Source organism: Salmo salar, chromosome 14 (genome assembly GCF_965601325.2).
Source record: "Salmo salar chromosome 14, fSalSal1, whole genome shotgun sequence".
Taxonomy (NCBI): domain Eukaryota; kingdom Metazoa; phylum Chordata; class Actinopteri; order Salmoniformes; family Salmonidae; genus Salmo; species Salmo salar.
In genome coordinates, this window is record NC_138304.1 from 76611682 (window position 1) to 76636150 (window position 24469).

The following is a 24469-nucleotide window of genomic DNA, read 5'->3' on the forward strand; positions in this document are numbered from 1 at the left end:
TGCACCCATGACCAGCTTTGAAACCAGATTATATAGCGGAGAAGGAGCAGTGGGATTCGAAATGGTCAGTAGTTAGTTTGTTGACTTGGCTTTTGAAGACTTTAGAAAGGCAGGGTAGGATAGCTACAGGTCTGTAGCAGTTTGGGTCAAGAATGTCCCCCCTTTGAAGAGGGGGATGACCGCAGCTGCTTTCCAATCTTTGGGAATCTCAGACGACACGAAAGAGAGGTTGAACAGGCTAGTAATAGGGGTTGCAACAATTTGGGCAGATAATTTTAGAAAGAAAAGGGTCCAGATTGTCTAGCCCGCCTATTTTGTAGGGGTCCAGATTTTGCAGCTCTTTCAGAACATCAACTGGATTTGGGAGAAAGAGAAATGGGGAAGGCTTGGGCGAGTTTCTGTGGGGGGGTGCCGTGCTCTTGACCGGAGTAGGAGTAGCCAGGTGGAAAGCATGGCCAGCCGTAGAAAAATGTTTATTGAAATTCTCAATTATTGTGGATTTATCGGTGGTGACAGAGTTTCCTATCCTCAGTGCAGTGGGTAGCTGGGAGGAGGTGCTCTTATTCTCCTTGGACTTTACAGTGTCCCAGAACATTTTTGAGTTTGTGTTGCAGGAAGCAAATTTCTGCTTGAAAAAGCTAGCCTTGGCTTATCTAACTGCCTGTGTATATTGGTTTCTAACTTCCCTGAAAAGTTGCATATCACGGGGGCTGTTCGATGCTAATGCAGAATGCCACAGGATGTTTTTGTGTTGGTTAAGGGCAGTCAGGTCTGGAGAGAACCAAGGGTTATATTTGTTCCTGGTTCTAAATTTCTTGAATGGGGCATGCTTATTTAAGATGGTGAGGAAGGCATTTAAAAAAATAACCAGGCACCCTCTACTGAAGGGATGAGGTCAATATCTTTCCAGGATACCAGGGCCAGGTCGATTAGAAAGGCCTGCTTGCTGAAGTGTTTCAGGGAGCGTTTGACAGTGATGAGTGGAGGTCGTTTGACCGCTGACCCATTACGGATGCAGGCAATGAGGCAGTGATCGCTGAGATCTTGGTTGAAAACAGCAGAGGTGTATTTAGAGGGCAAGTTGGTTAGGATGATATCTATGAGGGTGCCCGTGTTTACGGCTTTGGGGTGGTACCTGGTAGGTTCATTGATAATTTGTGTGAGATTGAGGGCATCAAGCTTAGATTGTAGGATGGCTGGGGTGTTAAGCATGTCCCAGTTTAGGCCACCTAGCAGCACGAGCTCTGAAGATAGATGGGGGGCAATCAGTTCACATATGGTGTCCAGAGCACATCTGGGGGCAGAGGGTGGTCTATAGCAGGCGGCAACGGTGAGAGACTTGCTTTTTGAGAGGTGGATTTCTAAAAGTAGAAGTTCAAATTGTTTGGGTACAGACCTGGATAGTAGGACAGAACTCTGCAGGCTATCTCTGCAGTAGATTGCAACACCGCCCCCTTTAGCCGTTCTATCTTGTCTGAAAATGTTGTAGTTAGGGATGGAGATTTCAGAGTTTTTTGGTGGTCTTCCTAAGCCAGGATTCAAACACGGCTAGGACATCCGGGTTGGCAGAATGTGCTAAAGCAGTGAATAAAACAAACTTAGGGAGGAGGCTTTTAATGTTAACATGCATGAAACCAAGGCTATTACGGTTACAGAAGTCATCAAAAGAGAGCGCCTGGGGAATAGGAGTGGAGCTAGGCACTGCAGGGCCTGGATTCACCTCTACATCGTCAGAGGAACAGAGGAGGAGTAGGGTACGGCTAAAAGCTATGAGAATTGGTCGTCTAGGACGTCCGGAACAGAGAGTAAAAGGAGCAGGTTTCTGGGGGCGATAAAATAGCTTCAAGGTATAATGTACAGACAAAGGTATGGTAGGATGTGAATGCAGTGGAGGTAAACCTAGGCATTGAGTGATGATGAGAGAGATATTGTCTCTAGAAACATCATTGAAACCAGGTGATGTCATCGCATGTGTGGGTGGTGGAACTGCGAGGTTGGATAAGGTATAATGAGCAGGGCTAGAAGCACTACAGTGAAATAAGCCCAAAAACACTAACCAGAACAGCAATGGACAAGGCATATTGACATTAAGGAGAGGCATGCTTAGCCAAGTGATCAGAAGGGTCCAGCGAGTAGTGAGGTCGGTTGCGGTCACGGCGATTCAGACAGCTAGCCGGGCCATGGGTAGCAAGTTGGCAGAAGATGGTCTGTTTTTAGCCACCTCGTGCGTTTCCGCCGGTAAATTAGTGGGGTTCCGTGTGGTAGAGGGAACCAATCCAATTGGCAAAATAGTTACAGTGGGGGAAAAAAGTATTTGATCCCCTGCTGATTTTGTACGTTTGCCCACTGATAAAGAAAGGATCAGTCTATAATTTTAATGGTAGGTTTATTTGAACAGTGAGAGACAGAATAACAAAAAAATCCAGAAAAGCGCATGTCAAAAATGTTATGAATTGATTTGCATTTTAAATGAGGGAAATAACTATTTGACCCCCTCTCAGTCAGAAAGATTTCTGGCTCCAAGGTGTCTTTTATACAGGTAACGAGCTGAGATTAGGAGCACACTATTAAAAGGGAGTGCTCCTAACCGCAGCTTGTTACCTGTAAAAAAGACACCTGTCCACAGAAGCAATCAATCAATCAGATTACAAATCTCCACCATGGCCAAGACCAAAGAGCTCTCCAAGGATCTCAGGGACAAGATTGTAGACCTACACAAGGCTGGAATTGGCTACAAGACCATCGACAAGTAGCTTAGTGAGAAGGTGACAACAGTTGGTGCGATAATTCGCAAATGGAATAAACACAAAAGAACTGTCAATATCCCTCGGCCTGGGGCTCCATGCAAGATCTCACCTCGTGGGGTTGCAATGACCATGAGAACGGTGAGGAATCAGCCCAGAACTACACGGGAGGATCTTGTCAATGATCTCAAGGCAGCTGGGACCATAGTCACCAAGAAAACAATTGGTAACACACTACGCCGTGAAGGACTGAAATCCTGCAGCGCCCGCCTAGGTCCCCCTGCTCAAGAATACATATACATGCCCATCTGAAGTTTGCCAATGATGAATCTCTGAATGATTCAGAGGACAACTGGTGAAAGTGTTGTGGTCAGATGAGACCAAAATGGAGCTCTTTGGCATCAACTCAACTCACCGTGTTTGGAGGAGGAGGAGGAATGCTGCTCATAACCCCAAGAACACCATCTCCACCGTCAATCATGGAGGTGGAAACATTATGCTTTGGGGGTGTTTTTCTGCTAAGGGGACAGGACAACCTCACCGCATCAAAGGGACAATGGACGGGGCCATGTACCGTCAAATCTTGAGTGAGAACCTCCTTCCCTCAGCCAGGGCATTGAAAATGGGTCGTGGATGGGTATTCCAGCATGACAATGACCCAAAACACACAGCCAAGGCAACAAAGGAGTGGCTCAAGAAGAAGCACATTAAGGTCCTGGAGTGGCCTAGCCAGTCTCCAGACCTTAATCCCATAGAAAATCTGTGGAGGGAGCTGAAGGTTCGAGTTGCCATACGTCAGCCTCAACCTTAATGACTTGGAGAAGATCTGCAAAGAGGAGTGGGACAAAATCCCTCCTGAGATGCGTGCAAACCTGGTGGCCAACTACAAGAAACGTCTGACCTCTGTGATTGCCAACAAGGGTTTTGCCACCAAGTACTAAGTAATGTTTTGCAGAGGGGTCAAATACTTACTGCCCTCATTAAAATGCAAATAATTTTATAACATTTTTGACATGCGTTTTCTGGATTTTTGTTGTTATTCTGTCTCTCACTGTTCAAATAAACCTACCATTAAAATTATAAACTGATCATTTCTTTGTAAGTGGGCAAACGTACAAAATCAGCAGGGGATCAAATACTTCCCCCCCCCCACTGTATAGTTATAGTGGCCCAAGAAAATTGCCAGATAGACCTATTCAGATAGCAGCCGATAAGACAGCTAACATTAGCTGGCCGCAGATGGGCGTTCAGGTTACGTCGCGACGGAGGGGCCAGTTGGATAACTCCCTTAGGCAGATAACGTCGGTAGTCCAGTCGTGAAGGCCCGATGGGGCTCCGCATCGGCAGTAAAACGGGTCCGGATAGGTGATTGTAACCCAGAAGTGGCTGATGGAACTCTTCAGCTGGCTAGCTCCGGAATAATTGATGTTATCTCCGGGACCAACGTTAGCCAATAGTCAGTCGGATAGCAACTAGCTAGCTGCAAGATCCAGGTGTAATTGTCCAGAGCTTGCGGTAGAAATCCGGGGATATGGAGAGAAAATAGGTCCGGTATGCTCTGGTCTGAGTCGCGTTGTACAAAACTGCCGATAGCTTTTCGAGCTAAAGGATAGCTGATGACTGCCAACCTTGGTTAGCTGAGTTCTAACATTGGCTAGCTTCTGGCTAGCTTCTGGCTAGCTTCTGGCTAGCTTCTGTTGTGGATTTCAGATTTGAGGTAAATAATACATTTTTTTTATTGGTGAGGCAGGTTGCAGGAGAGAGTTTTGAAGTTGAGTTTTTAGAAAAAAATATCTAAAAAGATATGCGAAGAATATATATATATATATATAAAAACACAATGTAACTCCAAGTCAATCACACTTCTGTGAAATCAAACTGTCCACTTAGGAAGCAACACTGATTGACGATAAATTTCACATGCTGTTGTGCAAATGGAATAGGCAATTAGCAAGACACCCCCAATAAAGGAGTGGTTCTGCAGGTGGAGACCACTTCTCAGTTCCTATGCTTCCTGGCTGATGTTTTGGTCACTTTTGAATGCTGGCGGTGCTTTCACTCTAGTGGTAGCATGAGACGGAGTCTACAACCCACACAAGTGGCTCAGGTAGTGCAGCTCATCCAGGATTGCACATCAATGCGAGCTGTGGCAAGAAGGTTTGCTGTGTCTGTCAGCGTAGTGTCCAGAGCATGGAGGCGCTAACAGGTGACAGGCCAGTACATCAGGAGACGTGGAGGAGGCCGTAGGAGGGCAACAACCCAGCAGCAGGACCGCTACCTCCGCCTTTGTGCAAGGAGGAGCTAACAGGAGACAGGCCAGTACATCAGGAGACGTGGAGGAGGCCGTAGGAGGGCAACAACCCAGCAGCAGGACCGCTACCTCCGCCTTTGTGCAAGGAGGAGCAGGAGGAGCACTGCCAGAGCCCTGCAAAATGACCTCCAGCAGGCCACAAATGTGCATGTGTCTGCTCAAACGGTCAGGTGGGGGTTGTGCTTACAGCCCAACACCGTGCAGGACGTTTGGCATTTGCCAGAGAACACCAAGATTGGCAAATTCGCCACTGGCGCCCTGTGCTCTTCACAGATGAAAGCAGGTTCACACTGAGCACGTGACAGACGTGACAGAGTCTGGAGACGCCGTGGAGAACGTTCTGCTGCCTGCAACATCCTCCAGCATGACCGGTTTGGTGGTGGGTCAGTCGTGGTGTGGGGTGGCATTTCTTTGGGGGGCCGCACAGCCCTCCATGTGCTCGCCAGAGGTAGCCTGACTGCCATTAGGTACCGAGATGAGATCCTCAGACCCCTTGTGAGACCATATGCTGGTGCGGTTGGCCCTGGGTTCCTCCTAATGCAAGACAATGCTAGACCTCATGTGGCTGGAGTGTGTCAGCAGTTCCTGCAAGAGGAAGGCATTGATGCTATGGACTGGCCCGCCCGTTCCCCAGACCTGAATCCAATTGAGCACATCTGGGACATCATGTCTCACTCCATCCACCAACGCCACGTTGTACCACAGACTGTCCAGGAGTTGGCGGATGCTTTAGTCCAGGTCTGGGAGGAGATCCCTCAGGAGACCATCCGCCACCTCATCAGGAGCATGCCCAGGCGTTGTAGGGAGGTCATACAGGCACGTGGAGGCCACACACACACTACTGAGCCTCATTTTGACTTGTTTTAAGGACATTACATCAAAGTTGGATCAGCCTGTAGTGTGGTTTTCCACTTTAATTTTGAGTGTGACTCCAAATCCAGACCTCCATGGGTTGATAAATTGGATTTCCATTGATTATTTGTGTGATTTTGTTGTCAGCACATTCAACTATGTAAAGAAAAAAAGTATTTCATAAGATTATTTCTTTCATTCAGATCTAGGATGTGTTGTTTAAGTGTTCCCTTTATTTTTTTGAGAAGCACACACACACACAAGACGAGGACAAAGGACGTCTGACTGCTATGCCATCTTGGAGTGTGGATGTATGCAGATGATACAGTCTTATAGTCAGTTGGCCCCTCCCCGGAATTTGTTTTAAATGCTCTACAACAAAGCTTCTTAGTGTCCAACAAGCTTTCTCTACCCTTAACCTTGTTCTGAACACCTCCAAAACAAAGGTCATGTGGTTTGGTAAGACGAATGTCCCTCTCCCCACAGGTGTGATTACTACCTCCTGAGGGTTTAGAGCTTGAGGTAGTCACCTCATACAAGCACTTGGGAGTATGGCTAGACGGTACATTGTCCTTCTCACAGCACATATCAAAGCTGCAGGCTAAAGTTAAATCTAGACTTGGTTTCCTTTATCGTAACCGCTCCTCTTTCACCCCAGCTGCCAAACTAACCCTGATTCAGATGGCCATCCTACCCATGCTAGATTACGGAGACATCATTTATAGATCGGCAGGTAAGGGTGCTCTCGAGCAGCTAGATGTTCTTTACCATTCGGCCATCAGATTTGCCACCAATGCTCCTTATAGGACACATCACTGCACTCTATACTTTTCTGTAAACTGGTCATCTCTGTATACCCGTCGCAAGACCCACTGGTTGGTGCTTATTTATAAAACCCTCTTAGGCCTCACTCCCCCCTATCTGAGATATCTACTGTGGCCCTCATCCTCCATATACAACAGTCACATTCTGTTAAAGGTCCCCAAAGCACACATCCCTGGGTCGCTCCTCTTTTCAGTTCGCTGCAGCTAGTGACTGGAACGAGCCGTAACAAACACTCAAACCGGACAGTTTTACCTCAATCTCTTCATTCAAAGACTCAATCATGGACACTCTTACTGACAGTTGTGGATGCTTTGCGTGATGTATTGTTGTCTCAACCTTGCCCTTTGGGCACAGGCAACAGCACAATCATGTTTGTACCATGTTGTGTTGCTACCATGTTGTTGTCATGCTGTGCTGTTGTCTTAGGTCTCTCTTTATGTAGTGTTCTTTTGTCTCTTGTCGTGATGTGTGTTTTGTCCTATATTCATATTTTATTATTTTTGGTATTTTTAATCCCAGCCACCGTCCCAGCAGGAGGCCTTGTGGTAGGCCGTCATTGTAAATAAGAATTTGTTCTTAACTGACTTGCCTAGTTAAATAAAAAGGTTGAATAAAAATAAATAAAATAAATTGGAAAACTTTCCTGGGTCTTTGTGGTTGATACAGTGAGGGAAAAAAGTATTTGATCCCCTGCTGATTTTGTACGTTTTCCCACTGACAAAGAAATTATCAGTCTATAATTTTATTGGTAGGTTTATTTGAACAGTGAGAGACAGAACAATAACCAAAAAAATCCAGAAAAACGCATGTCAAATGTTATAAAATGATTTAAATTCAGTAATGTAACTGCATAACATTGACTAGTGACACTGCTATTCGAGGTACTCTGCCTCTTCACGGAGGAATTGGAGAAGCAAGGGTAGAACAAAGGGCATTGAGTCAGAACCCATCCCAAATCACTGGTTCAGCATGAAAACAAGTCTACTCTCATGAATAGAGTTTCGTTCATTGAGAATGTGTGGTTACCCCCACGATTACCAAACTGCGTTGAACCTCTGTAGCCTACTAAATCCACCATATGTATTTGTGGATGTGGCGGTGTGTTTCTCAGACACAACACCGAAACTTTATCACTGTTTGCATAAATTAATGTCCTGTTCCTTTAAAATGCAGAGTTACAATTCTGTTCACTTTTTTTTTTTATTACCCAGAGTACTCAGCGCAGTCAAAATGCGAGAGAGCCAGTCTAAGCCGGTTTGTAACCTCAGGGTATGGAATTATCTCTTAATATGTAGCCGTTAGTGGTCAGGACGTCACATGAAGACAGGGAGAGAGAAAGAGTGAGAGTGAGGTTGGGAGGGAGAGGGGGGAGGGGAGTGGGGGCAATGAAGCCCCTGTGCTTTCAGGGCAGAAAGAGGAAAAGCTACTTCTCGCAAGATGCTGATTCTAAACCTGGCATCTTGACAAAAAGGGATCATTGCGGAACTTCAGACCACAGGGTGGGGCATACGTTGTTTAAACAAAAAAAATCAATAGGAAAAAATGCTGGAACATAGGCCATCTGGATAGACGGAGGTAGCAGTGAGATTTGTAAAATGGGGCAGTGAGGGTATCGATGTCTTCAGTTAAGACATCAACACATGCCTATAGACGCACACAAAAAGGCACAAGAAACACATCTTAACCAAACATACACACAGGCAGGTTTTCTACATTAAACCCTGTGAGCCCTAACCCCTTGAATCACATAACTGATAATCTTATGCCGGGTGCACACTACACAACTTTCAAAATCTTAACGTCGCCGAGCCTCTCACATTAAGTGACCGTATTTCCTGTATGTTTTTGTCTTGCCAATGTAGTGGTGTGCACGCTCAACGATCTGGCACAGATGGGGTGTCGCACACTACAAGATTCTTCACTTGGTCATGAGGATTCTCCATACCACCATGCCGTCTTGTGAAAAAAAAAAGTGATTAGATTGATTAGACGCTTTGGTTAAAGGCAAGTATAAACACATACTAGTAGTCATGGCTCCTGCTCGAGAGTCTACACATTCTGGGTGACGCGAAACAACCTCTCACAGCTTCTATGACGAGCTCTCATTGGCTTTTGCTGATCGCCATTCTCAAAACTTGTTGTTGCACATCTCACACTTAAAGAGCATTGCAGATTTTGTTCCGATAAAATCAAACATGTTTGAAAAATTGGGATGTCTGGGACTGCTCAAAGAAGGGATCGGTAGCCCTGAGATTGCGTCTCTAAACCGCTCACATTAAAAGAGCGTCGGTGACGGGCCACGCACCCCGAGTAGGGAACTGGACAGACAGTGACATTCAATAATGCCTTGCACTCTCTTGCCTGCATCTAGCCGATATAGGGTGTAATCATTAGTTGCAAACGAGAGTTTCTATTGGACAAATTCAGGTATATTTATCCCCGTTTTGTGTTGTTGGCTTCCATTTAAGAAACGTTTTTCAACAGAATTGGCAGAAAGAATACACCCCTGATCACACAGTTCACTTTCATAGTAGCCACGTTGTATTCCGTCTCACATCTCTCCTCCTCTCAAATTTTCCCTTCGCTTGAGGACTTCAATGCACAACACATCAGCTGTATGTGACCAGACGAAAAAACCTTTCCAAGCCAAACCGCTACACACAGCCTACATCGTTTCCACCATATTAGCTAAAGTAACGTAATAGAACTAACGCATTAGTAAACCCTCTACAATCCTGCAGTAAAGTTAGTGTACAGTAAGCAGTTACACCGGTGGCAATAATTTAGTAATACCAAAAGCTTACCTTGACTTGGAAGAGTTCCAGTGTTGTGTTGGAAAGTCATAGCGAGCTAGCTAACATAGCATCCCTCTGTTTGAATAGGGTGTATCAGTGGGCTAAACTAGCTAGCTGCATTTGCTAGCTAAGTAAGTAAAAGTGTAAAAAAATAAAAAATAATAATCATCTCTAGCTTCTCCTTTATTTTGGAAGAAAATCATTTGTTCAAAACTGTTCACCTATTGTCTTACTCTCTGAGTCAACTACCTCACCACAATTTATACACTGCAGTGCTAGCTAGCTGTATCTTACGCTTTCAGTACTAGATTCATTCTCTGATCCTTTGATTGGGTGGACAACATGTCAGTTCATGCTGCAAGAGCTCTAATAGGCTGGAGGACATCCTCTGGAAGTAGTCATAATTACTATGGAAGGGGATGAGAACAATAAGCCTCCTATGTTTTGTATTGAAGTCAATGTACTTAGAGGGACGCTTGCTGTCCTCCGGCTACTCCATGGTGCTTCCCTACAGAGTGCTGTTGAGGCTACTGTAGACCTTCATTGCAAAATAATGTGTTTTAATCAATTATTTGGTGTCAAGTAATTATATTTAGTATAGTTATCTAAAAATGATAACTTTAAATGTTTTACCATTTAAAATGTGTATTAAATTCACTGAGGAGGATGTTCCTCCCCTTCCTCCTCTGAGCCGTCACTGGTATCCACTCACACACATACACAAAAGGACAACACAAGATCCCACTACACAGGGCCAGGTGAAAATAGGTTACAGGAAGAGAGAAGGGAGCTACAAAGACGGAGCGTCTGAAAACATCTTGCTCGTTTCCGATGCCTTCTGTGGGCTGACGCCCCTAACTGTACAAACAAAATAGATTTGAGGTCTGGCCACCACCACACAAAGGTGCCCTATCGCAGAAGGCAAACTGTAGTTCTCATCATGGTCGGCTGATGCTGCCATAAAGGACAATGATGAGGAAATATCTCAAGGGGCAGAATAGCAATCTGTTCCAGTGCATAAACATGCTTATATGAGAGAGGGAGAGGGCTGTGGTTAAAGACAACGAGGACATAGCCCTGTATTATCGTTAGCATTAGTGAGTAGCACAGGTAAAGGACATATAGTCACATGAAGACAGTGTTTCCAGACCTGGTCCTCAGGGACCCCCAACCATTGCACATATTTGTTCCATTCCACCACTCATCAGGTGTGCTGATTCAATGAATCAACGGCTGAATTGACTAGTTGAATCAGGTGGGCTAGTGCTGGAATCAAACACATATAGTGCATTCTGAAAGTATTCAGACTCCTTGCCTTCCATATTTTGTTAAGTTATAGCCTTATTCTAAAATTGATTCAATAGTTCCCCCCCCCCCCCCCCCCCCCCCCCCCCCCCCCCCCTCATCAATCTACACAAAACACCCCATAGTGACAAAGCTAGTTTATAAAGAATAAAAAAAACTGAAATACCACATTTATATAAGTATTCAGACCCTTTACTCAGTACTTTGCTGAAGCACCTTTGACAGCGATTACCGCCTGGAGTCTTCGTGAGTATGACGCTACAAGCTTGGTACATCTGTATTTGGGGAGTTTCTCCCATTCTTCTCTGCAGATCCTCTCAAGCTCTGTCAGATTGAATGGGGAGTGTCGCTGCAAAGCTATTTTCAGTCTCTCCAGAGATGCTCGATCAGGTTCAAGTCCGAGCTCTGGCTGGGCCACTCAAGAACATTGAGACTTGTCCCGAAGCCACTCCTGAGTTGTCTTGGCTGTGTGCTTAGTGTCGTTGTCCTGTTGGAAGGTGAATCTTCCAACACAGGTTTTCATCAAGGATCTCTCTGTACTTTGCTCTGTTCATCTTTGCCTCGATCCTGACTAGTCTCCCAGTCCCTGCCGCTGAAAAACATCCCCACAGCATGCTGCTGCTGCCACCACCATGCTTCACCGTAGGGATGGTGCCAGGTTTACTACAGACGTGATGCTTGGCATTCAGGCCAAAGAGACTTTAATCTTGGTTTCATCAGACCAGATAATCTTGTTTCTCATGGTCTGACAGTCCTTTAGTTGCCTTTAGGAAACTCCAAGTGGCCTGTCATGTGCCTTTTACTGAGAAGTGACTTCTGTCTGGCCACTCAAATCAAATTTTATTGGTCACATAGATGCGTTTAGCAGATGTTATTGCTGGTGTAGTGGTGCAGAGATGGGAGAACCTTCCAGAAGGACAACCATCTCCACAGAGGAACGCTAGAGCTCTGTCAGAGTGACCATCAGGTTCTTGGTCACCTCCCTGACCAAGGCCCTTCTCCCCCGATTGCTTAGTTTTGCCGGGCATCCAGCACTAGGAAGGATCTTGGTGGTTCCAATCTTCTTCCATTTAAGAATGATGAAGGCCACTGTGTTCTTGGGGACCTTCAATGCTGCAGAAATTTTTTGGTACCCTTCCCCAGATCTATGCCTCGACACAATGCTGTCTTGGAGCTCTACGGACAATTCCTTCGACCACACGGCTTGGTTTTTGCTCCGACATGCACTGTCAACTGTGGGACCTTAAATTAGACAGGTGTGTGCCTTTCCAAATCATTTCCAATCAATTTAATTTACCACAGGTGGACTCCAAACAAACAGGATGCACCTGAGCTCAATATCAAGTCTCATAGCAAAGGGTCTGAATATTCATGTAAATAAGGTATTTCTGTTTTTAATAAATTTGCAAAAATCGCTTTGTCATTATGGGGTATTGTGTGTACATTGATGAGGATTTTGTTTAATTTAATCCATTTTAGAAATATGTCTAACATAAAAAACTGGAAAAAGTAAAGGGGTCTGAATACTTTATGAATGCACTGTACGTTGAGAAACGCTGTCCTGAAGGAGAGTCTGAGATGGACGCCATAGACAACAGCACAGTTATTGACAGATTCTCCTTCACCACTGGCCTTAGTTCTCTTTACACTAGGACACAGAGAGCAAAGAAATGAAAACTACAGTATAAGTGTACTGGACTGGTGTTCACTGTTAACAATTCTGTTACAACTACTTTACTTTTCTGGCTGACTCATAAGAGCACAGACATCCCTAAAAATCAGTGAAGGGGACAGTGTTTGGATGACAGGGATTGATACACATGACAGCCAGGACACGTCCTGACTGTCAACATTGGGAAAAGTTCAACATTGGGGAAAAAAGGTCAAAAGAGCGGGAAAAGGCCAAAGCCGTGGCAGGATACACGTTCCACAAAAGGTCACAGCGTCAAAGTGGTATGATTTGTGTGAAAGGTATATTTTGGTGGACAAAAAAACATTGTGGAAAGTGACAATTAAATTCACTTCATTTAACAAGACGTGGCACACGATAAAATTGAAATGATTTTGTAGGACGTAACTACGTCTAAGTAATTTTCAAATTATTATTATGTTTTCTTAATATGTTAAACGTACACAGTGCAACAAAAGGAGAGTTACAGTAGTGTAGCACACCAGCCACACAATCTACCGCAAGAAAATGTGAGATTCTACTCCCTGCCGGATCTGGGAAGTGATAAAAGAAGGGAAACACCTTCTCATTGACAGGTGGGAAGAGTTACTTATGTCAATATATAGTGCCACTTCAGAATCTGAGTCCAATATAGTAATTCCTGCATACAAAACCTACCTACACATCACCCCCTCTCTTCATCAACCCAAGTCTGAGGGGGTACTGTTGCATAATTGTCTCTTCCCCTCATCTACATGGTGATGCTACAAGTCTATACAGCAGTATTTTATACATGGTCATGTAAAAAGTAGAATTTCCATGTAACCTTGTTGTTATCCCTCCATGTTCTTCCCACTGTCAATCCATCTTAATTTGAGTGTCATGCAAATGATAACCAGACCATGCATAGACACCACTTCTCCTTCAGTCCATCAGCCTTCCATTTTCCCAACTCATCCCCTTCATGCACACCTCCCAGCCTACCTTTGCAGTGAATTAATTTTCATTTTAAGCTCTTAACAAACAAAAAACACAATTAATCAAACACGGGAACACCCAGAAATGGGGATAATGTGAAAGCCTACTGGGAGGCGAAACTACTCATCCAGAACAACGGTGCCAATTAGCCACCATGGTGCCATACGCATTTAACCTTTATGGTCACTGACACAATGGCAGAGGTTCAACACAAGAGAACACAGTGGCATTAGGACCCCCGTGGACTTAAAATGTTCCTATGAAAGGAGTCATTCAAAAAGGTCTCACTGTCTGATCAAACCAATTATAGGCTACCCTGTTCACACATTTGAGCTGAACTGTACTGAACGGGTTACACATACACCATCTTTGCTGGAACTGTGCTGGAAAAGACAATGTGAAAACAAAATATATATTCCAGCACAGCAAGGTTCGGGTAGGCACAGTTTATTTTATTTATCCCTTATTTTACCAGATAAGTTGACTAAGAAAACATTCTTATTTACAGCAACAACCTGGGGAATAGTTACATGGGGAGAGGAGGGGGGATGAATGAGCCAATTGGAAGCTGGGGATGATTAGGTGACCACGGTGATATGAATTTAGCCAGAACGCCGGGGTTAACACCCCTACTCTTACGAGAAGTGCCATGGGATCTTTAGTGACCACAGAGAGTCAGGACACCCATTTCATGTCCCATCCGAAAGACCGCACCCTACACAGGGTAATGTCCCCAATCAGTTCCCTGGGGCATTGGGAGATCATTTTTTGGGACCAGAGGAAAGAGTGCCTCCTACTGGCCCTCCAACACCACTTCCAGCAGCATCTGGTCTCCCATTCAGGGACTGGCCAGGACCAATCCTGCTTAATTTTGAGGCAAGCCAGCAGTGAGATGCAGGGTGGTATGCAGTTGTCTGGAAGGGTATGAGTCATCTGGGACCCGGTGATGCTTGGCGACCACGTGTTCCACATGAGTTCCACAGCTGCGTTTTGCTTATCGAGCAAAAACGTTGGGGAGGCCCGCTAATTAAGCGTCGCAGGGAGCCATTCATCTGGGCTGATTGTTTCTGCACAGGGTTTAATCAGCCTCGCGTGAAGCCCACTGAACAACAAAGCCACCCCCATTCAGGTGTTAACAAGGCCGTGACGCCAAACATACACACTTAACATGCAAAACCAAGCATTCTTGAGACCCATTCGCAAACCAATTACATCCCATGCTGCTATTGAATTAAATTGATACTCTTCTTCTGGGTTTGCTGGCTAAGGCCCCGTTAAAAGGGGCATTCCAAGGTGAGTAGTAAAAGGTACCTTTTTCTTTGACTGACAACAAATAGGCCAATGCAATACCTGTGTAATATCTGTGGGAAAGTCTAGCCAATTACTTTCCCATCTCACTTCCAGATTCAAACAATGGTTTTCGGTAAACCAATGGCTATGTGTGAGTATGTATAGCCTGCAGCTGTTGGGGATTTCATATAACCTACACATTTTTGGTTCAGGACTTACACTGAAAAGAAACCACATTACAAGCAAGGGTATCCCCCAATGCATGCCTCGGAACTCCTCTTTGGGAATGCCCTGGCTCTCACTAAAACTTAAGTATTTTTCATTGATACTCACCAACTTGAACCGGGACTGGTTTCAATTCTAATTATTTCAAGGGACAGCATAGGTTAAAGGTTGAACCATAAACTATATATGCAAATAAGGGGACATCACTGGCTGTGCTGACCTTTCATGACCTGTGGACAGCGAGAAAATGGCTAAAACCAACACGGCATTACAGTGATCTTCTCAATACTAAGTTTACCGTACAGGCTGCAATGTGCACAATCGTATTGTGAATCAACTGCAATATTGTTTGAAAAACATTGTTACTGGACATGTCAGAAAGAAATGAGAAGCCTGTGAGGACATTTTTCTGCACTCTCCTTTCGTTTTACACACGTTGCTATGCGAGATGGATTCCTTGTTTATCGCTACACTTCACATACATTCATTAACATCGCACATATCAATCAATAAGCTACTGACGACAAGGCTTCTCCCCCTCAAAGGATTTTCACTTGGGCGGATTTTTAAATCAACTTCATTTTCCTGATTAAGATGTAATTATACAGATTTCTCTCCCCTCAAACAAAGAGCGTTTATATCTTAATTTCAAGTAAGTATGGACCTCTAAATAAGCATAGATTTTAAAATGGGGTCCCTCTAAGGATCCCACTTCCACGACTGAAAACACAAGGAAGGCATTTCATTGGACACAGCAGCTTTCAGAAGATATCACAGGCTGTGTGCTGGATATGACAATCCTCTTGCACTGCAAATGTGTTTGAGCTTAAAAATAACATAGGCCTACTTGAATGCTGGACAATAACATAGCAAAGCTAGTTGTACCAAAGCTGACTGACTCAACTGCAAATTTCACATCCTTTAATTAAAAAATGAAGGCTACCGCCTTCACCCTACCCCTTCATAAAATCATCTCTGTTAAAAACTTAAGTGGGAAAGCCGCTGGACCATAGCTTCTCCAGACCAATAGGTGGCACAATCTCTGTTGATATTTTGCAGGGGAGCTTCCTGTACACTGTCGTAGGAAAGTCTGAGGTAATGGTGTTGTCATGACTCTGCTTTTATATAGAATCAAATCACATTCTATTTGTCACCTGCGCTGAATACAACAGGTAAGACCTTAACGTGAAATGCTTACTTACAAGCCCTTAACCAACAATGCAGATTGGTTTTTAAAGTAAGAAAATAGTTCCGGAAAAATGTATTAATTAAATACACAAAAAATAAGAAAAATAAAATAACTAACGAGGTTATATACAATGGGGTACTGGTACCAAGTCAATGTGCAGTGGTACAGGAACCAACAGCTGGAGAATAGCTGGTGTCAAGGCACACAGGCGTTATCTGTGAGAGTTCCAGTCTCCTGCCAAACCCAGGGCCATTGAGTCAATCTGGACATGCCAACTCAGTGGTAGGGTCATCACACACACACACCAAAAGCGAGGGTCTCTTGAAACAAGCACTGAGTGTCTGAATCAATGGGTGAGTGCAATCAACATTGTACTTTTCCCCACACCACGTGAGAAAAATACCTTTCCTATAAAAGGTCATGAAATCAATATTAGGATAGTCAACATTCGAGGGACTCCACCACAACATGCTCCTTTCATCAGGGGTCGTTGTGGCTGCATCCGAAGTACATCAGTGGAGGGCACCTGGTCTATTGTTACCCAACCGCAGGTGCACTGGTCGCTTATTTAGAACCTGTCACTTTGTTGTGTTTGAACAAAGGGGGTGTTTAAAGGGAAGCCTGTCTATTTTCTAAACTTTTTTCTTTTGACCAAGGTCAATGATCCTGAAGCAGAGCCAAGGCCACATACATTGAGTTCTGTTGTGATCTTTCCCTCCAAAAATGATAAAGCCTACATAAACTGTCCAGCTTGTCTGATATAGGCCTAAAATCTTTTTATAAGCCATGTTTGTTTGGAACAGATTTGTTCCCAGGAGAGGAAGCAGTTGCTTATCCTTAAATGAGATGCAGAGGCTGATAGTTTTAACGGATTATAAAAATGGCATCTGTAAGTTCCATTGAGCCAAGGGACTGGCTTAGCCATGATTTGTGATAGATCTGAAATACTGCATTCATGATACACATCTACAGAAACCAAACAGTGTAACGTTTATCAAGGCATTAGCTTGACCTTTCTTTGTGGAACTGAATCTGTACGATGGGAATTTGTCAGAGTTGAATCTTGGCACAACGTCGCATCACAAATGCAGGAGGATGAGTGATGGAGGCCTGATGGGCATTGCTACACCAGGCAGTCAGTTGCGATAAGGCACCATGGAAATTAAAAGTGTGCACACTGTGAAATCCCTTCATGGGCAGCTACAGTCTGCTGGAGCACATCAGTTGTGTTAAAGAACCGCAAATAAATAAAAAACATTGTGTGCCACATACTACCTAAACTGAGTAAACCCTCCTTGATTATGAACTATCGATGCTCTATATCAGGGACAGCATTCACAAATATGCTAAAGCCACCCCAAAAAATGATAAGACATTTGTAATGGATTCCTCTTCTACCCCACGTAGTTGAGTGTGATCAGGGCCATAGGTCTCTCCATACAAATACAGTGTGGGAAGGAGCAGATGGATGGTAGAGTGATACACATTGGAGGACATGGCCATGGCTGTTCCATCATTGACAAAGCAGTGCCGTAAGTGTTCATTCATACTGCTAGACAGTGTTCAACACCAGGGACTACCATTCATAGACTGCAGACTTTCATTCATAGAGAAAGGGAGAGAGAAAGGTAGACAGAATTGAGCACTGGGCTTTCTAGGGCTCAGAAAGTACTGTACTTCTATATTTTTTTATGGTAGAATTTTGTGTCTGGTGGGTGGCAAAGCACAGGTTGAAATACATCTCCAAAATGTATTGTAGTCTTATAAAGACAAAGGGAAAAGTAGGTAAACAAATAAAATCTTCAGACAACAAGACCCACGATGAAGGATACATGTTTAGATGTGTTTATCCTTCATTCCTGCATATCTTGGGTTGGTAAAGATACAGTTGGTTATGCATCTCTGATTTCCATATTATGATTGAAAAATTCTTCCTCTTGGCTGAAGTTTTAACTCAAAAATAACTTGACATTGCGCCTGAATACCCCTGCGTAATTCTGAAGTTGAGACCCCAAAATAGAACAGACATAGGGTATATTTGAAACTTTTAGGAATGGGCCCTCCTGCGTTCAGAATGGACCCTCCTTCGTTCAGAATGGGCCCACCTGTGTTCCAACTAACAGCAGTCTTCATCAATTCCGCTGAGACTTTTCCTTACATTGTTCCGTAAACTGTAGCCTGTAATTAGACCTATATAGACACTTAGAGCTCCCGCGGTCAGATTCATTCTTAGAAAGTAATTCAATGAGGGAAGAGAAGAATAATTGAAATGTAATTCAATCTGTCTTTTGGCAATCTGTTAACCATCGATAGGCTAATCAAATGGGTTAGGACTATTCTCATTGGGAACAAATGTATATTGCAATTTAGTGTCTTCCAACAGCTGCCTGGCAAGAGAGTCTCCGCATGAGTATCAGACAGTTCGGCTTGTCCCGGTTCAGTAGCCTTGGTTCTACCCAAACCACCTATATAAATAAATTAGGCGATCTCTCACTATTGACTTTTCTGCTGCACCGAGAATAATAGCCAGCACATATTAACTAATGTGCGTTTCTTTTTTCCTAACGTCATCTAGGCATCTACTGCCGTTTATCAGTGGCTGCCCGTTGGTCACAATCAATACATGCATTCGCGTGAATTACATTTGAAGTCTTACATGTCAAGCGTCAGGCAGCCATTTGCGTGCATATGGAACCAGTTGAGAGCACGTCCTCACTTACATACATGGCTGATGCATTTTCGGATTTTTTCCCCCTAATTGTACAGCCATCAACTACAATGCACACTAGCTTTGGCTACTCTCTGCGCTCTCCACACAGCTCTGTGAAACTACCGCTTGGTCTTGTGTCTACAAGTACCACTACATTGGTCGTACACACGGGAAATCTTAATACAATGGGTTTTAAAGCGAAAAATGTGTGTATATTTAGAGGATTTCACCGTGTGCACATGCACTGCTTGTGTAGCCTGCCGGGCGCACACAGCGCATTCTCCGCCAATATGAGTTAACCCCTAGAGACGCGAGATGAAACAATGAAACGGATTTGAGACATTCACTACAATGTTGCCATTGCCCGCATCTTTGATGTTTCTCTAAAAATGTTCGTTTCTTTAACATGCATTCTTTATGACAATGCGCGACATGTATAAAAAATACCTATCAAATTATCCCAGACCTTGATTAGTCACTTTGAACCGTTGGTTGTTGATGGCTTGCAAATAAACTTGCATCAATATACGAACCATGCTATGGTATTGTTTGTCTTTCCGCCACATTTACCCCCGAGTCACCCCCATAACGTTGGATGTGATTATTACTACCCCAAGTAGAGTTCAATCTACCATCCGTAAGAATCCAAATCCTGCCGCCGCAATTTCAAAAATGATATTCCATTTTAGCTAGGCCTCATCCATATCCTCGGACTCACCTGACTCGCCTTTACCCCTCAGGTTCCACAAGCTCAGGGTTCTCTTTCCGATCCTGAAGCGCTGCAGTAGCTCCTCACGACCAGGCACCGGCAGGCAACACAAAAGCTCTGATTGGGCCTAAACGAGCGCTCATCCCCTTGGTCTCAACCCAGACAGACGGGTTATTGGTCGTCGGCTGTGTCGGAGGCGCGCCCCTATTATTATAAGGTGTGTGTTTTTGTCTATGTCTATGTCTAGAGGGGAGGGGACAAAAAGCACTGAAATTATGGGAACTAAATGGGTTGTTATGGGCGCCGTGTCCGCAGCACAAGGCAAGCGTACTACATTGACAGATAAAGAGTGGACAACCGTGTTAAATCCCTCTTCATTCAGCGATGGCCATCGACTGGATCTCCGAGGAACAATGCCCTTTCTACTGCTCTTCTTAAACCTAGTATTTTCGTAACTTGTAGAATCGCTTTTCTACCAAGAAGAACACCCGATCAAACGCTTGATAGTCTGTCTATACGGCAGTAAATCATATGCGTAAAAGCGTAAATAAGATAAATCAATTTGTTGTTATATCATTTATCTATTTTTAAATTGTAACATGTTTAACACAATTTAGGAATTGTCAAAAATAATATATAGTCTATATACAAGGCCTACGTATAATGCATATTCATAGACAATATCATGTCACATCTGTATCCTATCCTTTAGGCTACAATAGAAATAAGATCGATTATTGTGATAGCGAATGGATGAACGATGACACGATCAATAATGTATAGCCTCTCTGCGTTGAGGCACGAACAATAAGATGCCTGACCTACTTAACAAACTATAGCCTAATCGAAGTACATTTTTCAATATGCATCTTTGGAACAAAAATAGGATTGTTAAAGCATGGATTTGTATCGAAGTATTGTTGAACTCCACTTTAGGTCGTGCGTAAAAGGCAAGCGATATTGTTCTTTACAAAAAAAGTGAGTATATATTACTGGAAACTTTCGAAGTTTACCAGTAAACTACCAGAATTTTGGTATCTTTCAAGGATTTTATGTAATCTAGCACGTGACATGTAGTGTCCCTTTTGGGTACTTGAAATTAGTACAGGTGTCTGTAATTATCTCGGGCCCTCTCTCTGGTCATATCACATGTAAAATATATGAAATAAATAAATAAGATGATAGATAAAAATGATCAGTGACAAAGCTGTAAAATATTATCCTAAATATAAACCATACATTTTGTAAATACCATTGATTCTTAATATGAGGCTTTCAGCATTAAATATCCTTTATATTTTTTACACACTTTCATTTATTTTAAATAAATATGTGTTTGTTGTCAATGTTTTAGAGTCAAAATAGTGGCAGTTGTGAAAAAGTCAATAGTTGGACAACTTGCAGAGGTAATTTAAAATAGTGCCGCTCTTGAAACTCATGGACAATATGGACACATAAACATGAGTGCTATATGGAATACGTTTTATTCAAGTATACATTACCAATGTTACTATAGATTTCCATAGATTTTCTGTTAATTACCAAAATTACTGAAGATTCCGGTAACTTTGGTATATTATCGGTAGCTTTGGAACCCTATGCAGGCTTGCAGAGCCGCAGTTTACGCTATATTAATCGCGATTGTGTTGATAGTCACTGTTAAAATCCTTACCATGTTTTACAACAGCGATAACTGAGCCCTCTAGCGGCATGCAAAGAAACCCTCGCTTGGCACTTGGCCAACACATGTAACCATACAGTCAATATACAACATGTACAGTACAGTCCTATCAGGCGATTATATAAAATCACAAAGACCATATGCTACTCATGTAAACCCAAAGTGATGTAATCTTGAAGTTTTAACATCTGTAAATAATGGGTTTGACATCAGTTTTTTGTTATTTATTTACCATAAATGTTATATTACACTATATAGAATTAATTATTCACGATTAAATATTAAACTGGGTCACATTAGTCTTATAACCTGAGCTGGCTTAGCCATGTCCTGTAAAATATAATTTCACATTATCAACCAATGATGTAATCATGATGGCAAGGCCACAGCTTCACACATCTTCAAGTCATTTGTTTGGTCAAAGTCATTAACCAGGAAGAGTAGCCAAGGACACCTGGTTAGGGAGCTTTGTTCACTAATTGACATTAATCAATGGCATGAGGTAATGCCTCAAAACCAAGCTGACTCCTGCTTAGGGTTCTTCAGTCTCTCTGTATTGTATAGTGAAAATATAAGCTTCATCACTCTTTATGGACATAATATGATGATTGCAGTCACCTTTTCATTTTTAGAGTGTATGTGTCTGCGTGCGTGTGCATGGTGTGTTTGTGCATCTATTTAACCCTTGCTAAATATGAGAAATTCATCTGCCAAACATCTGAGAGTTTTTTTCTTGCTGTATCTGTTGTCGACTACTTCTCTCTTTTTGGACTCTCTCATCATTTAAACACGAAAAAAAAATGTTATTTAAGGTAAGTCAGTTAAGAACAAATTCTTATTTACAATGACGGCCTAGGAACAGTGGGTTAACTGCCTTGTTCAGGGGCAGAATGACAGATTTTTACCTTGTCAGTGTAACCGATGTGAAATGGCCAGTTAGTTAGCGGTGGTGCGCGCTAATAGCGTTTCAATCGGTGACGTCACTCGCTCTGAGACCTGAAGTAGTTGTTCCCCTTGCTCTGCAAGGGCTGTGGCTTTTGTGGCGCGATGGGTAACGATGCTTCGTGGTGTCAGTTGTTGATGTGTGCAGAGGGTCCCTGGTTCAAGCCCAGGTTGGGGCGAGGAGAGGGACTGAAGCTATACTGGTACATCAGCTCGGGGATTCGATCCACCAACCTTTTGGTTAGTGGCCCAACGCTCTAACCACTAGGCAACCTGCTGCCCAGCACCAAAGAATTATGAAACATAAAATTAAGATTACAGGGAAAATCTTCACAGAATATAAACACATCCTCTATTTGCAGTATGTCAGGGTCAAGTGAACCTTAATAGTGGTTAGTTCCTGGTTATGTCCCCTACTATAAATAGAGACACTACGCTTTCCTCATTTTTATTATCCAAATCATATCAAGTAAAATAAAAAGGTATTTGTCACATGCGCCAAATACAGCAGGTGTTGTATTCTTGGCCATGTACAATTATAATCTCCACCCGGCACAGCCAGAAGAGGACTGGTCACCCCTCAGAGTCTGGTTCCTCTCTAGGTTTTTTCCTATGTTCCTGCCTTTATAGGGAGTTTTTACTAGCCACCGTGCTTCTACATCTGCATTGCTTGCTGTTTGGGGTTTTAGGCTGGGTCTTTGTGACATTTGCTGATGTAAAAAGGGCTTTATAAATACATTTGATTGATTGATTGATTGAGGTGTAGATGTTTCCGTGAAATGCTTACTTATGAGCCCTTCATGAACAATACTGAGTTTTTAAACACTAAGTAAGAAAATGTGCCAAATAAACAAAAGGAAAAATTGTAACACCATAAAATAACAATAACGAGGCTATATACAAGGGGTACCGGTACCGAGTCAATGTGCAGGGGTACGCGTTAGTCCCAAGCCACCAGGTCATCTCTCTAACTGTATTGTATTGTATTTTTGAAACACATTCAGAGCCTTTCCCAGAAGTGACCTACCACTGCTGCCCAAAAATACTCCACAAAGACAGGAAGTCAAGCCATTTTCGTGAGCCTGCTTTGTGTTCTAGAGTGGTAATTTCCCTCCACGACTACTTAATTAAAGTTTGTATTATACACGAGGCAGTGGGTTGTGCAATGGTATGTACAGTTGAAGTCGGAAGTTTACATACACCTTAGCCAAATACATTTAAACTCAGTTTTTCACAATTTCTGATATTTAATCCTAGTAAAAATTCCCTGTCTTTGGTCATGTCAATGGTGTGCGTACTGGTAGCGGAGTCAGGTGCAGGAGAGCAGAGAGTTGTGAACAGGCACACACTTTATTGAGGCAGGAGAAACCAACAGACGGACGCCACTGCGTCAAAACCTCCAGCCAATTTGCAAAAGTGCAAAATGCGCAAACAATCACAATAATTATGTTCAAACAAATAAACATACCTCGTGACAAAACACGGAATATACGAACACCAGTCTGGCGTGTCAAAATTGACACGTAACACAAAACAATTTCACACAAAGACATGAGGGGGAATAGAGGAATAAATACATGCAGTGTGATTGGGGAATGAAAACCAGGTGTGCAGGGAACAAGACAAAACAAATGGATAAATGAAAAATGGAGGGTCGATGGCTAGAAAGCCGGTGACGTCGACCGCCGAACGCCGCCCGAACAAGGAGAGGAGCTGACTTCGGCGGGAGTCGTGACAGGTCAGTTAGGATCACCACTTTATTTTAAGAATGTGTAATGTCAGAAAAATAGTAGAGAGAATGATTTATTTCAGCTTTTATTTATTTCATCACAAAAGTTTACATACAATCAATTAGTATTTGGTAGCATTAACTTTAAAATGTTTAACTTGGGTCAAACTTTACAGATAGCCTTCCACAAGCTTCCCACAATAAGTTAGGTGAATTTTGCCCCATTTCTCCTGACAGAGTTGGTGTAACTGAGTCAGGTTTGTAGGCCTCCTTCCTTGCACGCACTTTTTCAGTTCTGCCCACAAAATATCTATAGGATTGAGGTCAGGGCTTTGTGATGGCCACTCCAATACCTTGACTTTGTTGTCCTTAAGCCATTTTGCCACAACTTTGGAAGTATGCTTGGGGTCAATGTCCATATGGAAGACCCATTTGTGACCAAGCTTTAACTTCCTGACTGATGTCTTGAAGGCACAGTCATCTTAGTGTATGTACACTTCTGACCCACTGGAATT

General features: G+C 43.2%; 1 protein-coding gene across 4 annotated transcripts in view; it reads right to left on the reverse strand.

Moving 5' to 3' along the window:
* LOC106570198 (transcriptional repressor p66-beta) overlaps positions 1–19967 on the reverse strand; it is a 49667-nt gene extending 29700 nt beyond the window's left edge. Inside the window, exon 1 of one of the 4 annotated variants that reach the window (XM_014142270.3) lies at positions 19612–19967. The gene's annotated coding sequence lies outside the window, so the exon portion shown is untranslated. The remainder of the gene's footprint in view (positions 1–19611) is intronic. The other 3 variants (XM_014142272.3, XM_014142273.3, XM_014142275.3) reach the window with 3 other exon arrangements.
* Positions 19968–24469: the final 4502 nt, after the last annotated feature.